This window comes from Gopherus evgoodei, chromosome 4 (assembly GCF_007399415.2).
Source record: "Gopherus evgoodei ecotype Sinaloan lineage chromosome 4, rGopEvg1_v1.p, whole genome shotgun sequence".
Classification (NCBI taxonomy): Eukaryota; Metazoa; Chordata; order Testudines; family Testudinidae; genus Gopherus; species Gopherus evgoodei.
The window spans coordinates 24,840,697-24,857,878 of NC_044325.1; positions in this window are offsets into that span (position 1 = coordinate 24,840,697).

The window sequence follows — 17,182 nt, forward strand, 5'->3', positions numbered from 1 at the left end:
GGTAACTGAGTGAAAGTGAATGGTAGGTGACATTCAGGAGAACATATAATCTAGTGGTACCTTCTGGCCTTAAACATTATGAATCTATGAATTAAGTGCAAAACCAATCCACAGCCGCCACACCCCAAAGAGCGGGGGTCGTACAGAGTTGAGGTTTGGATACCAATAATAGAATGGCATGAGGGTAAATCATCTCCTTGCATTGCAGATACTGGGGAATGGAACAATTCCACTGAAGAATATGCCAGACAGATGGTGTAGAATGGAGGAGGGGTGCCAACATGAAGCCTAATGATCTGTGTCCGAAGTGTGGATCTTGGGATGTCTGCACAGAACACTTATACATCCTCATGGCAGGACCACTGACTCTGTAGCCATTATCAGTGACTAAAACATAGGTAATTTTTATTAAAGGGAAAAAAATCAGTGAGAGCAGGGACCTAATGTTCCTACTTGTTTCTAAGGCATCTATCACACTGTTGGTGCTAGCCAAAGAAACAGTGATTAAAAAAATAAAAGGAATAAATTAAAAAGGAAAATATTGAAAAGTGAAGTATTCAAAAGTCAGGAAATGGCAGAGTTGTTTGCCCTTGTGGCCTTAAATCTGCTCCCCAGGTGTATTTGCATTCTGCTGTAGTTGGAATGTACACGATTACATTGTTTTTCCTGCAGAACTGCTTCATCATTCAGGGTGAGCACTTAAGTAGGATGTAAATTGTTCATAGGCCTTGTTCTGGTCCTCAGCCATGGTGTGCGGTTTGGATGATATGAAATCACTGAGGTAGCTGCTCATTATTGCTCAGTGAATGGACCATGGCTTCATTCACTACACATCATCCATCTCGTACAGTGACGGTATGACCTAAAGTCCATTGGCAGGCACCGTGATGAATAGGGCTCTGGACTAGGAATCAGGTGACCTGGTGTAAAGGATTGGGATCTATCTTATAGTACCCTCCTCCTACCAGACCAGGTTTTGCTCTTACTGAGCCCAGGGGTGGCTCCAGGCCCCAGCACGCCAAGCACGTGCTTGGGGCAGCATGCCTTGAGGGGCGCTCTGCCAGTCGCCAGGAGGGTGGCAGGTAGGGTGCCTTCGGCGGCATGCCTGTGGAGGGTCCGCTGGTCCTGCGGCTTCGGTGGACCTCCTGGAGGTATGCCTGCGGAAGGTCCACCGGAGCTGCGGGACCGGCGAGTGGCAGAGCGCCCCCTGCAGCATGATGCCGTGCTTGGGGCGGCAAAATGTCAAAGACCACCCTTGACTGAGCTAGCTCACTCCCTAGGGCAATTCTGACTGAAGCTCCCTCACAGTATACAGGGAAGCAGTTTCCAGCAGGATTAGTTGTTTTTATTTCAAGCCTCTTTAACAAAACAAATCAAAATCGCACAGACTCTTCCCTCAAAGTCTGTGCAGGCTGAGTAGTCCCTTCCCCAAGTCTGTCCCTCATGATCTTGTAAGCGTAGCAGCCCAAAATTCCCTGGTTCTTACCTCAGCCTCCATAATAAAAGGACTTCACACAGTCTCCCTTCTGTCCATTTGGTTCTGGAGCAATTCTTCTCTGCAGCTGCTTCAGCAGCAGTCCATTAGGCACACAGCCACAGGCCACTCAGCTTTCTGGAGGTTATTGCTATCTCCCTCCCTCTATTCCCCTGTTGCCTTCTTTTATGAGGATCAGGCAATTAAGTTGCAGTTCTTTGCCCAGATGCAGAAGGCTGGGCTAATCATCCAGCTGCAGGCCTCTGACCCCAGAAGACAGTGCTTCTATATCGTGATGCCAACTTTTCCCACCTAGCGCAAAAAATTTCCCAAATCTGGTGAAAAATTCCCAGATAAAGTTTTTTACAGTGCTTCTATATCCTGGGAAATTCCCCAAAACCTGGGAATTTGTGAGTAAAATGTTAAAATTCCCAGATTTTGGGGAATTTCCCAGGATATAGAAGCACTTCCAGAAGAATGGTATCCTTTATACCTTCCCACCTGGGTTCTCTTCCTGCCTCTGCCACTGTACTGCTTTGCAACCTTGTACTAGTCCCTTCACTTCTCTATTTGCCCTGCCATGTCTGTATTGCCTTTTTAGATTGTAAGCTGTTTAGTGTAGGGACTATCCCATACCGTGTGTTTGTACAGGGCCTACCACAATGGGCCATGATCTTGGCTGGGTCGTCTAGGTGCTAGTGTAATACAAATAATGAACAACAATAACAATAAATGTTAAAGTCCACAGTAGTCTTCATAGTGACTTCAATGGGCTTTGGATGAGGGCCTGAATGAGGAAGGGGTCTTATGAGAAAAAAATTTTTTTTTTCCTGATTCACAGTCTGTCCTAATGTCCTAGCATCTTAAGGCCAACTCCATCTCTAGCGTTCACTTGCCTGTCGTGAAGAAAGGAATGGGGTGGGAGGTGGGGGAGCTCTGCAGGCATGCTGGTTAAGTTGCATACCGCTGCACATCGTTCATTTTGTGAGTAGTGCCTTAATGCCAAGTTACAGAGAGGTATCTAGGAAAGTTCAGAGCTTATTTGAATATTCCCCCCCTACACTACAAGTATTCTGAAATGTGGACTGGATGGTATATACCTTTCACGGGAATAGAAACAATTGTTTGTGTTCGGTTCTTTCTCCAGTTGAGTGGCTTAGCTATTTGAGTAGTCTTATATTCTGTCGCTGTTGAGCCTGGTACAGGGGCAGCTCTTTTTACTTTCCAAATAAAATATGTTTTCCTATAGAACCTGCTTTCAGAGGAGTATGTGGAGCATGTGACAACTTCAAAATTATGGCTGTATATGTGCAGCTAACACATAAATTACAGGGAGTAGTTACTTCTGAATTCGGATCAGATGCCATGGCAGGTCACATTTGAAAACCATTTATTTAACAAGAATATTCCTTTAAGTTTTGCATGCTTTTTTTTTTCATTGGGAAGAAATTCAGAGACTAGCTGATGGTGGGATAGCTTAAAAATAATTGTAACTAGGAACTGGGCCATGATTAAAGTTGTTCAGCTGTTCGTTTTATTGTTTGTTCCCAAAACCTTAAATGCACTCTTGGAGAACAACAACAACAGCTAGCATGTAACTCTGTATGGGCCAATTCCTGCGGTCCTCTCTCGGACCTTTCTTACTCAGGCAAAACTCCCGTTGAAAGGGACTGAGTAGGGAATGCAGGATTTGTAACTATATATATTAACCATTTTGTAATAGTAAGGTGGAAAGCTACCATGCAGACGGAGAGGAAAAAACAAAACAAAGAAGAAACAAAAGCAAACCTATCCTACAAGAACTCTTAAAACCTAGGGGAGGTACAGAGCAGAATACACTGTGAAATCAACTTTGGAGAATACCTTACGGGTCTCAGTTACCAATGGGAATCTTGCTAGAGATATCAGTACGGTCAGGATTTCACCTCTACAGTATGGCAATAGAAATGATTGAGAAAACTAAGGTAGATATACAGAAGGCAATGATCACCTACCGGAGTAAAACTAATCTTGTTTTTACAAATAGGAAGTTGTATTTTCTGTTGCTCTTCCTTAGGTGCTGTACATGATTTTAGGTCTTTGAAGGAGAGATTCACTTTTTATTTTATGTATACACAGTTCCTAGCAAAATGGGGTCCTGATTCTGTTTGGAGCTAACATGAATAATAATAATAATAATAATACTTAATAAAATATTGAAATAATGATCTAGCAAGCTACATAAATATCAGTGTAGTACACAGCACTTTGGCCAAGATTTTCAAATGTGGGTGCCTAAAGCTGGACTCCTAACACCATGTTTATGCACCTAAATGTGTGGCTTGACATCAGTGTTGCTCAGCACTTTTGAAAATCTGGCCTCTTATTTAGGTGCCTGTGGACTTTAGAGCCTGACTTTAGTTATCCATTTTTGAATATCTTGGCCTCTGTTGCTACCCGCAGAACTGCCATCTTTATAAGATCAACAAAGAAACTTAAGGAACTGGAAACTGTGTAGTTACTGAATTCAGAAGTGGTGAACTGTATTTAGAGGATGAGACTTTGAAAAGTTCATAAAGGTAGGTAACCTAGGTGTCCAACTCCCATGACTTTCAATTGCTGTGGGAAATTTAAGGGCTTATCTATGCGGCCCTGCAGTTCAGACTACGAGGGTGTGAATTTCAGCATGCTGTGCTGTAACTCCCCCATGTGGATGCTGCAGGCATGAACTAAAAAGTACCCAATTCTCATTAACGTAGTCCTGTTTAAAGAGGACTACGTTAACACAAACTTAGGTACCTTTTAGTTTGCCCATGCAGTGTACACGTGGGGGAGTTACAGTGCAGCATGCTAGTGCATGTTGGAATTCACATCTTCCTCGCAGTCTGAATTGCAGGGATGTGTAGACATAGACTTACTTGTATAGGCACTTTTGAAAATTGTACCGAAATAGCATATTTACAGATAGCTGTAGTGGATACAGATTGTATGTTTCATAGAAACCTATTTACTTCAAAGTATTTCTTTACCAAAATCCTGATGTTGCATTTCTTACAGAGCCAGAACTCCAATTAAGTTCTGTTTGGATATTGAGTATGCAAGGAATGCAAGATTGGATCTTGTTCGTTGTTAATAGTAGCTACTGTAAGTATAATTTGAACCTTTCCCCTGTGGGATAAGTATTGGAATCTTATAAATTCCTTAACACACTGTGCTCTGTGGGCCAAATTCCAGTCTCACACACAATAAGGGCCTGATTCAAAGTCCATTGATGTCAATGGAAAGACTCCCATAAATTTCCATAGGCTGTGAATCAGGAGTAACTGAGCCGAGGGTCAAGTCCACTATGCCATGCAATACAGTCTCGTTTAAGTATTGTATGGCCATCAGTATTTATAAAAAATATTAAACACTTTAAATTAGCCAAAATAATAAAAATTTCACTGGTATGATATAAAAGAACGGACTTTGTTCTATTGATGTTTTAAAGCTTTAATGTAGTGTAGTGAAAAGGAGACCGAATATTTTAGTTTTGTATCATTAGAAACAGATGGCATTCCAAAAACTTTTGGCTGAAAGAGAGTTGGGGAAACTTATAAAATCAGGCTAGTCTGAAGATGTGATCAGAATTGCTATATCTGATGATATGCCCAGTTTTACAATGTGAAATACTTTGGCCTTTTTCCTGATATCCTGGTAACATGTTACACAACTTAGTTAATTATAAGAAACTCTTTTTTTTGGACAATACTGTCATTATTGTTCTGTTTTGGAGCTGGAAAAAAACAAGGAAATTGTCCTAATACAGCAAAGTAGAGCATCCCAGAAAACATTGCAAACATGGTTTAATGAGGAGGTAGTATGGTTATTACTCGTCATTGACTCTCCCTGTATTTTTTTCTAGGCCAAATTTGCTTAACTGGAAAAAGTCTAATCTGAGACTTGGTTCTATAAATCCTATAATAAAGTGTATTCTCCTCCATCCTAAAGTTTGGAAGAGTGATAAATCCTTATTCTTTTTGCTACAGAAGCAGAACCATTAATAAATCATTCCATGGTCTTACTAAAAGCAATTTTCCAGGAGAAAATATAAAACCATGAAATTCCAAAATTTTATGTTAAGATAATATTCACTGTCAGACTTATTGTGACAAAAGCAAGTTAATTTTCATCACTAATTTAACCTAAACTCAGTCAGCACAAGATTTATAGCAGCCTTCCTCCTACAAACTGAAGTGGAATGCACACTTGCATAAATAGCCAAATCTTGCTTGCCTTATTTCCTTGATTACCCCTGTTATGATCAGTGGGGATGATTTTCCTGAGTCAATCACACAGAATTTGGCACAAGAATTTGAGGGAAATGAAGTTAAAAGGAAATACACCAAACTGCTGTTAATATAAAAAAAAATTGGACATAATATTTTAATAGATTAATCTATATTGACATCTGAAGGGACCTTTGTGATCATCTAGTCTGATCCCCTGTATAATACTCATCCAGTAATACTGCATCAAGCTCAATAATTTGTGATTAAACTTGAGCATATCATTAACTGGTCTGCTTCTGCAGCTCTAATGGTTATATAATGTTGTATTCAACTATCTCAGATCTTGTACATTAGCAAGAGTTTGCTATCTTTATTTTTCATTGTGGTCTTCTACTAAAATATTTGAGCCGAAAGCTCTTACCTCAGTTATGTGAGTAGTTTCATTGACTCTAATTGGGCTACCTGCCTGGGAAAGGCTGGTCTTTTATGTAGGTTTTCATTCTTTCATTCAATTTCAGTATCTAAAGCAGGGATCTCAAACTCAAATCACCACGAGGGCCACATGAGGACTAGTACATTTGGCCTGAGGGCCACATCACTGACACCTTTTCATATAAAGGTACAACCCCCCCAGCCCTGCCCCCACTCCACCCCTTTCATGAGGCCCTACCTTTTCCCCACCCCCATTCCAACCCCTTCCTCAAAGTTTCCACCTCAGCTCTGCCCCCTCCCTGCCCCTAATCCAACGTCTTCCCCAAATCCCCGCCCCTGCTCTGCCTCTTCTCCACCTCCTCCCCTGAGTGCACAGCTTCCCGCTCCTCCTCCCTCTCTCCTCTCCTATTTGGTGGTGGGAAGCTGCTGGAGGTAGGCAGAGGAGCAGGGACGTAGCACGCTGGGGGGGGAGCGGCGGGTGAGGGGAGTTTGGGGAGGTTGCAGGAAATACCTCTGCAGGCTGCATGCGGCCTGTGGGCCATGTGTTTGAGACCCCGATCTAAAGGATGAACTATTACAAGTGTTGCAAAGATCATACAAGCTGCTTTCAGTGGCATTACTCAATGGATAAGGGCTGAAAAGGAACAGCAATAAACAGTCATCTCAGGAAGTTAAACTGCAATTTAAAGAAAACCACATTTAAAAACATGGCAATAAGGGGGCTGCAGTAGGCAACACAAGGGCTTGATTCACTAGCATTGTGCCTTTAAGAAAATCAAGGTTCAGTTCTGATTTATATAAGCAGTGAAACAAATTTGATCTCAGTCTATCCCTAAGAGCTCTGGAGGCCCAAATTTTCAAACAAATGCACGCAGATATATTTGCAGATGTGAACCGCTGCTGGGGTTTGCACGGGCACACTGGAGAGCCGCACAAGAGTCAGCTGGATGCCCTAGCGCACACATGTGTTGAAAAGGTGATACATATATCCACTAGATCTACGTTAACTTTCTGGGTTCACTTTGCATGAACATATTCTTCACTTTTGGTCCCTGAAGTCACTCAAAATTTCAAATCACACCCCAGTAATTAAGGACCCTGTGATGGTGTCTGCATCCCACATCAGCCTGATAGGTTAACAAGGGCCTGAGAGACAATTATGTTACCTGGCATCCCCTGCGAGAGGGAGGACCAGGGTTAATTAAGATGAAGCCCAGTTGGGAAGAGGCTGGGACAGCATGATAGAGCCAGGAGGCTGAAAGCAGAAAGGGGTTGGCTTGTATATGGTGCAAGTATTACAACTCTGTTGTGTGTGCTGCAGGTAGCAACTGGAGAAACGCCTATAAATTTAAGGACCAAATTGTTAGATTTAACCTTTTGGGCTATAGTTAATGGAAACAGTGAAAATAAGAGCACTAAACAAATATATGAGGACTGCTGGGAATTAAATAGACAAGAAGCAACTGAGCACCTCAGATTGCCTCATGCTAGCAGGGTCAAAAGCTGGGTAAAAGATTGGTGAAAAGAAAGGTCTGGAAGAAATAGAACTGTAGCTGGATGGTTGTCTCTCCAGGTGTGGATTTGGAATTATATGATAAAACAAAGAGAAGAGCAGGACAGTCAAATATGACGATTATGATTTATGAGTTTATACATAGTCAGCATTGCCAAATCTATACTGAGGGCTCTTGAGATGACAGCACAGGTAGAATGAGAACAGTTTTCTGTATTGCTGAATTTGGAATTAGGAGATTTATGAGACTATCCAATTTTGTGGCCATTATGATGGATGAATTCATGGGCATTCTGTTGGGCAGACATCCCTTATCCAGATCTGTGCCTGCCATGGCTGCTATCCTGTCTGATTCATTATTGGGTATAATGGCAATTAGAAAGAGAGTTAGAAAGTAGGAATGACTTAATCAATGAAATATTGTTCTTAACTATGGTGGTAGTACAATTAGGTATACTTACAGTAGGAGTGTGGATTCTGGTGCATGTCCGGATACCAGGCAATGAAATGGCAGATAAAACAGCAAAATCTGCCTTAAAATTTGGGAGGTTGATATCAAGATCCCTCTGTGTAAAGAGGACTTCAAAAATTTGGTTAAGAGAGAACATAAAAGGAATGGCAAGAATGATGGACCAAAACGAAAAAAAGGATGAAGGTTCTGTGAAATACATCCTAACCTGAGGATAATGGAATACTTAATAGCTATGATAGAAGAAGCAAAATAACTATATTTAGAATGCTAAGAGGTCACTATGTCCTGAATGGTAATTTATATTTACTAAACAAGCACAAAGTGGAACATCTGCTGTGGCAATGCAGGGAGAATTACACAAAAAGAATTTTGGTGTCCCTGGTCCCTGCTACCTTTCCACCCATTGCCCCCAGCCCCTGCTGCCTCCCTGGGCTCCCCACCCATTCCCCCAGTTCCCCTGCTGCCTCCCTGGGTTCCCCACCTATCTTCCAATTGGTTCTGGCCCCACTGCCTCCCAGGCTCCCCACCATGCCCACCACCCCTGGACCCCATTGTCTCCCCCAATGTTGCCCCGAGCTCCTGTCCGAGGCCATGCACCCAGGCCCTCTCTGGTCCTTGACTGTTGACCACGATGCCCCTCTGACCATGGCATTCTGGGCAGTCGCCCATGTTGCCCACCCATAAGACTGGCCCTGGGGACAAGGAAGAAGTCCATGGGGTGAGTAATCCCTGAGATCCTGGTCTGGAATAAGGAGTCTAGCAAGAGGCAAGGAGGGAGTGCAGTAGGCATGGGGAGTAGAGTAGGCTCCTCTGGTAAAACCAGAAACAGGCAAGGGAAGAGAGCAAGGCTGGGTGGGAAGAGCCCAGGGAAACAGGGATGGGGACTCAGCAGACCTGGGCTGGAGCTGGTATAGTAGGGGGGCACGGGTTCCCCTGCTAGTCACTAGAATAGTATCACAGAGGCCTGACCTGGGGCTGAACGCTGTCCGGAGAAGGCATTTGGAAAGTGGTCCTGTTGGACTTTGTAACCCTGGAAGGAGTTGTCATAAACAGATAGCTAAGGGTTAATGTCTCTTTCACCTGAAGCACCTGACCAGAGGACCAATCAGGAAACAAGATTTTTTTTTCAACTCTGGGTGGGGGGACGTTTGTGTCTGAGCCTTTGTCTGTCTGCCTGCTTTTCTCTCAGCTATGAGGAGTGATTTCTATTTCCTGCTCTCTAATCTTCTGTTTCCAAGTTGTGAGTACAGAGATCATGTATTTACATGTCTATAGTTGCTGGAGTGCTTTGAATTGTATTCTTTTTGAATAAGGCTGTTTATTCAATATTCTTTTAAGCAATTGACCCTGTATTTGTCACCTTAATACAGAGAGACCATTTGTATGTATTTTTCTTTCTTTTTTTATATAAAGCTTTCTTTTTGAGACCTGTTGGAGTTTTCTTTACTGGGAAACTTCAGGGAAATTGAGTCTGTACTCACCAGGAAATTGGTGGGAGGAAGAAGTCAGAGGGAGATCTGTGTGTGTTAGATTTACTAGTCTGATTTTGCATTCCCTCTGGGTGAAGAGTAAAGTGCTTTTGTTTCCAGGATTGGAATTACAGAGGGTGGACTCCCTCTGTTTAGATTCACAGAGCCTGTGTCTGTGTATCTCTCCAGGAGCACCTGGAGGGGGGAAGGGAAAAGATTTATTTCCCGTTGTTGTAAGACTCAAGGGTGTGGGTCTTGGGGTCCCCAGGGAAGGGTTTCGGGGGGACCAGAATGCCCCAAAACACTCTAATTTTTTGGGTGGTGGCAGCAAGTACCAGGTCCAAGCTGGTAACTAAGCTTGGAGGTTTTCATGCTAACCCCCATATTTTGGATGCTAAGGTCCAAATCTGGGACTAAAGTTATGACAGGAAAGTGGTCCTGTTGGACTTTGTAACCCTGGAAGGAGTGGAATAACTGAGGATGTGGTCAAAGTACAGGAGATCCTCAGAGTTATGAACGTCAGCGTTTGGAACTGATCAGTCAACCACACACCTCATTTGGAACCGGAAATACACAATCAGGCAGCAGCAGAGACAAAAGAAATAAGAAAAGCAAATGCAGTATGGTGCTATGTTAAATGTAAACGACTAAAAAAAATGGAAAGCAGCATTTTTCTTCTGCACAGTAAAGTTTCAAAGCAGTATTAAGTCAATGTTCAATTGTAGACTTTTGAAAGAACATTCATAACATTTTGTTCAGAATTACGGGAACATTTCAAAGAGAGCAGAAGTGGGCACCAGTTGCTGTGAGAGCTGCTTTCCCAAATCTGGACATAAGGAGACGATCTACTGGTAAGCCGGAACCCCAGTACAGACCCCGATACTGCAAAATGACAAGCAGCCACAACACCTATGGACACCATTTTCTGGAGGTGGGGATGTTCAGTCACCTTGCAGGAGGCACCCAGAGTCTTGCAAGATTGGTCCCTAGCCACATTCACCTTTAATGCTAAGGTTGTTTATACTTGATGACTTACTGCAAATCTTCATTAAGTGGGCACAGCAGAAATGGATATGACTAACCTCAGTATTAATGGCACTGTACAGAGCAGAGTGATTATATACTTAGATGGAAATGGTAGAAATGAGTTACCCAAATATCCTGGGCACCTGTATTACAGTTTCACTGTCAGGTTGGAAATATGCTAGTTAGTACCTCATGCAGCATGTAGCTGTTTAACACTGAAGGAAAAAAAATATCACCCAAATGCATTGCAGGGTTTTTAGCTTTGCTGACTTAGTTAAGGGCTAGCTGACGTGTGCCTGAGGTCCCACATGAAACAGCACTCTTGCAAACAACCCTCTGCAAATGGCCAGCCACAAACACCCTTGGATTCAAGTGATATGTGATTCTTTTATTTGAAAAACAACGTGGCCACATTAGCCATGTCTGATGGTGCAAATTTCTGCTGAGAGTATTCTTTCCACCTTGATTAAGTGACTGCCAACCTTTTTTGGTTGTGTCCTCTCCCCCCAACCTGTTCTGTGCCCACTACCACCCTCCGGGAGCCACAGGTGGGAGTAGAGTGAGAGGCACAGTCGGGAGCTGGGGGCCACAGTCAGGAGTGGGGCTGGAGCTGCGGTTGTGGCTGGGGCCAGAGTGGAGGTAGGTGTAGAGCAGGGTTGTGTGGCGTTCCCTCCCTGCCCCCACATGGGGGCTGGTCTGGGCCACGCACCATGAATGTCCTTCCATATCCACTCCCAGGGGACCTGCCCCACAGTTTGGGGACCACCGGTTAAAAGGATCAGATTACATGCAACAAAGTGTGGGCAGCATGCCTTCAGCAATAAAATATTCTGCATACCTATGCACAGGCTGCTCACTCCTGTCTTTGTTATGTGTATTTCAGAAGCTTTGGGAGAAAGTATATGTAGTATTTTTTGCAACAATCCTTTTGTTTGGCATTGGGAGGTCAATAAAAATCATACAGTCCTGGATGTTAAGGCCAAAAGGGACTATTATGATAATCTAGTTTGACCTCCTGCAAAAATGGGCTCTAAAATTTCAGAAAAACAAAAGCTGATACCATAAATCATAGAATCATAGAATTATAGAAATGTAGGGCTGGAGGGGACTTTCAGGCCCCTATGCTGAGGCAGGACCAAGTATACTTAGACCTTCCCTGATAGGTGTTTGTCCAACCTGTTCTTATAAACCTTCAATGATGGGGATTCTACAATCTCCCTTGGTAAAGTATTCAAGTACTTAATTATTGTTATAGTTAGAAAGTTTTTCTAATATCCAGGTGAAATCTCCCTTACTGCAGATTAGGCTGATTACTTTTTGTCCTATCATCAGTGACCATGGAGAACAGTTGATCACCGTCCTCTTTATAACAGCTCTTAACATATGAGAAGACTGTCTTCAGGTCCCCCCTCAATCTTCTTGCCTTGAAATTAAACTTGCCCATTTTTAAAAACTTTTCCTCACAAGTCAAGTTTTCTAAACTTTTTATCATTTTTGTTGCCTTCTTCTGGACTCTTTTTTTTTTTTAATATATAAAGTGTCCACATCTTTTTTAAAGTGTAGTGCCAAAAACTGGACACACTACTCCAGATGATGTCTCACCAGTGCCAACTACAATGGAAAACTTAACTCGTGTGTTACATACAACACTCCTGTTAATACACCCCAGAATAGTACCTTTTTTTTTTTTTCACAAATGCATCACATTGTTGGCTTATATTCAATTTGTGATCCACTATAACCCCCAGATCCTTTTCTGCAGTACTACTTCCTAGCCAATTATATCCCATTTTGGAGTTGTGCATTTGATTTGTCTTTCCTAAGTGTAGTACTTTGCACTTGTCTTTACTGAATTTCTTCTTGTTGATTTCAGAACAATTCTGTAATTTGTCCAGGTCATTTTGAATTCTAATCCTGTCCTCCAAAGTGCTTGCATCCAATCCCAGCTTTGTGTCATCCACAAATTTTAAAAGCATACTCTCCACTTTATTATTGAAGTTATTAATGAAACTATTGAATAGTTTCTGACCCAGAACAGACCTGTACAGGACCCCACTAGATACATTCCCTGCCGTTTGACAGCAAACTACTCATAACTACTCTTTGAGTGTGGTTTTTGAGCCTCAGTTGTGCACCCACCTGATAGTAATTTCATCTAAACGATTTTTCCTTAGTTTGCTCATGAGAATGTCATGTAGGACTGTGCCAAAAGCCTTACTAAAATCAAGATATATCACATCTTTTGGTTCCCCCTTTATCCACTGGAACAATAAACCTGTCAAAGAAGGAAATTTAGTTGCTTTGGCCTGATTTGTTCTTGACAATTCCATTTAACCATTACTTATCTCTTCATCGTTCTCTATGTGCTTACACATTTATTGTTTAATAATTCTTTCCAGTATCTTTCCAGAAATTAAAGTATAGGTGACTGGTCTATAATTCTTGGGTTCTCTCTATTTCCCTTTTTAAAGATAAATACTATGTTTGCCCTTCTCCAGTCATCTGGGACCTTGCCCACCTTCCATGACTTCTCAAAAATAATTGCTAATGATTCCAAGATTGCTTCAGCTAGTTCCTTAAGTACCATAGGATGAATTTCACCAGGCCCTTCTGATTAAAAACATCTAATTTACCTAATTATTATTTAATCTGTTCTTTCCCTATCCTGTCTTGTATTCCTTCCCCCCCTGTTCATATTGTGTTAAACATCTGGTTACAATTTACCTGTATAGTGAAGACTGAAGCAAAATAGGCATTAAACACCTGAGTCTTCTTGATGTCATCCATTATTATTGCTCTACTTCCCTGCTAAGTAGTGGACCTACACTTTCCTTCATCTTTCTCTTCCTCCTAATATATTCATAAAACTTCTTATTGCTGTGCATGTCCTTGCTAAGTGTAACTCGTTTTGTGCCTTAGCCTTTTTGATTTTGTCCCTATATCTGTTTCTGTGATCCTGTAAATGTCTGTATTATGATACCTTTCCACAGACAAAATGGCTTTACATTGACCAAACCAGACAGAAAGATGTTTTGAAGTGCATACATAACTATTGATATGAAAATTGAAACAAGTTGCCATATAAATGTGTTTAGTGTAGAATCACTACAGATGAGACCATTAATCCTGTTGCTTAACAATCTATGTATTCATTATTATAGCTCAGAACAGTCTTTCTCAGACAGTATTGACTATCCACTTCTCTTCATTAATACTACAAGCCATAAGACACATTACACTGCACACCTTAGTGCTATCTTTATATTTTATTTGCAATAAGAGCCTCAGGACAGTGATTTATCTTATTGCAAAGAATTACACTTAGGCCACTTGATGGTGTGATGAGTCTCCCAATAATTAGCCATCGAATGCTATTATCTGGAAATCTTAGGAACTGATTCTAGCTCCCAGTCTAATGGCTTATAGAAGCTATACATGTTCCACAAGTGGCCAGGGAGACTCCTGCTGCAGGAAAGGCACAGGGAGAGTGCAGAAATTTATGCCAGAGTGTAGACTTCCGCTGTTGGGGTTCACCCCTCTCTTTGGGGTACATGGGAGCCAGGCCGCCTCACTACCTGGGGCAACAATGACAGCTCAGGGCTCAGACCCTCAGGCCGGGGCTGAGCAACCAGTTCAGTCTATTAGGCCCAGGCCCTCAGTCAGGGCGGGGCTACAAACAACAATGCAGGGCTCAGGCCCTCAAGCAGGGGCTGAGCAGCCAGTTCAGTCTGTTAAGCCCAGGCCCTCGGTCAGGGCAGGGCTGCAAATAACAATGCAGGGCTCAGGCCCTCAAGCCGGGGCTGAGCAGCGAGTTCAGTCTATTAAGCCCAGGCTCTGGGTCAGGGCGGGGCAACAAACAATAGTTCAGGGCTCAGGCCCTCAGGCGGGGGCTGAGCAAACAGTTCAACAAAGTAAGAAGCCCAGGCTCCTGGGCCTGAGCGTCGGGGCGAGGGGGAGACTGCCACCCATGAGTGGGGCGGCAGGGGGGACGCAGGCCCGCCCACTCCTCTGCGTCCCAGCCTGGGGCCCTAACAGCGGCAGGTGGCCTGCTGCTGTGTCAGTGGGGATCCTGGCCGCAACACACTGACGTTGGCTCTGGTTGTGCTGCAGCCAGACTAGGGTCAGCTGCCCCCGGGCTACTTCCAGACTCCCCCTCGGGGCTTACCTGGATCCTGGGGTTGTCCTCCACAGGGTCCAGGTGCATGGGTTCGTCCCGGCCGGGGCTGGGTGGTAGGTCCGGCAACTTCTCCGGAAAGTCGGCCCAGGGTAGCTCCGGTGGCTCCTCCGGGTAGCGGGCACGGGGGAGCTCCAGTAGCTCCTCTAGGTAGCGGGCACAGGGGAGCTCCGGCGGCTCTTCTGGGTAGCGGGCACGGGGAAACTCCGGTAGCTCCTCTAGGTAGCGGGCATGGGGGAGCTCGGGCCACCCTGGGTGGCTACCCTGGATCACAGGAGTCTCCCAGTCCCGAGCTCCTTGAGGAACATCTGCTCGCTCTGGCTGCTAGGGCTTGACTGAGCTCTGAGGGCCCGCCTTTATAGTTCCGGTTTGGTGCCTGACCCTTTGCGGGGCGGGCTCAGAGCTCTTTATCTCCGCCCAGTCCGTTCTCCGGCTGGGCACTTTGTCCTCTGGGGCGGCTGGGAGCCAGATCGCTTCTACACAGAGGTTGTTTCAGCCTTTGCAGTAGTTCAGAATCTAGGCATTACGGAGGTGGCTCAAAGCTCCATTTGGTCCCTGCCACTCAGGATTATGGCTTCAGCGCTTTCCCTCTCAGGAGGTACAGCACAGAATCTGTCCCTCAGTGTTTTGATAAGACCCAAAGTATTCATGAAAGGGAGAGCAGCCTATTAGCGAGTGGTCTATCTAACCTGGTGCAATAAAACCCTATCATTGCTATAAATGAAAGGCTATGGAGCAAGAAACATAAATCAACTTAAAAATATAGTATTACACTCTAAAACGCATTGGAAATTTTTTCCCCTCTCACAGAACATTTTATTCCTTTTTTGAAAAATTATAAGCTGAAAATTGTTGGCTGAAAACTATCAATACCCAGAAGTCATCACTTGAAAACTGCCAAATACTTAAAATATTTCAGCAAAAATTGCTGGAAAACTGAACATTTTGAGCTGTAACATTTTTAGTTGTCCAACCAAAAAAAAGAATATTTTTTTTTTGTTTAGGGGAGCAGGCAAAAATTTAGATTTTTGTCAAATAGCCAATTTTACATCAAAAATGTAAGTTGATGCAACATTTTTGACCAGCCCCACTTAAGATAAATTAATAGGGTTCAGATTCCGATGATCTTGGTTATATTTTTCCCCCTCATGATGAGTATTGAGGAACACCAGCTCAGTGGCAATGTAGAGTAGAGCTGAGCAAAACTGCTTGGACCCAAACTTTTTTTTTGATAAAAATACAGATTTGGCAACACTGAAACATTTAGCACATTCATGTAGATTTCACTGAATTGATTTGGAAAACTAAAAACCCTAAAAGACGTTCTGAAAAAAACCAATGTTTTGTTACAACATTTCCCAAATGAAATAGTTCACATTTTTGGATTTGAAATGACAATTTATATAGAAATTATCTTTAATTTTATTAAAAAAAAATTAGTAACACTACAGATACTCAAAATCAATATAAAACATTTTGATCCACCTGACATGATTTTTGTCCCTTGATTTTTTTTCAAAATTGTCAGCAACCCCTAAAATCTATTATTTGCTCAACTTTAATGAAGAGCAGAATATATACACCCTTTGACAACTATCTTCTGCTTATCAACTGATGTTGGGGTAATTGTCCAAGCAAGGCAGTCTCATTGTTTAATTATCCTGTAATTAATGTCACCCAATGTGATAAGAGAGATAAGCCATGGTAACTGCTTGGTTTTGGGCAAGATCCAATTAAGCCTGATCTTGTTGACCTTCAGGACACGCTGCAAAGCCCAGCTTTCTGAGCTGGTGTTGGGGAAGGGTAGTGGGAGCGGGGAAGGTTCTCGTGGCTTGAATCCAGCTCTTTGGAAACCACAAGTGGCACGAAAGGACCAGATCAGAAAGAAGACTCTGGGCCAGAATATTGATGTGGAGAATCATAGCCCTCTGAGCATGTGTCTAAGGAAGAATACATTGGAAAGTTTCAACTAAACAGAGAGGCTGTGTTGGAACTGTACTTCCTAGCCCACAGTGACCTTCATAATGACAGAGAGGGTATCAGTACTTTGCCTGTCTTACAAACACTACTTGTCTCTGTCAGTTCTAGATACTGGACTTTGTCAGTGGGTAGTAGATGACATACACATATGTAACTCTCCTCCTTGACAAGATGTTTTGAGGCTTTCTTTCTAGCAGGCCATCATTTCAAACATAAATCACCTTCCCACAGTGAGCAGAGGAACAACAACATGGAAAGACAAGATTTATGAGAGTGGCTGCTTTTCCAAATGTCCCAGATGCGCTGGTGTGCACTTTCATGGCTTTAGTGCCTCCTAGGGGCACACAGTGTAGCCCAGAGGCAGGAAGCTGTGGTATAGTAGAAGTATTCGG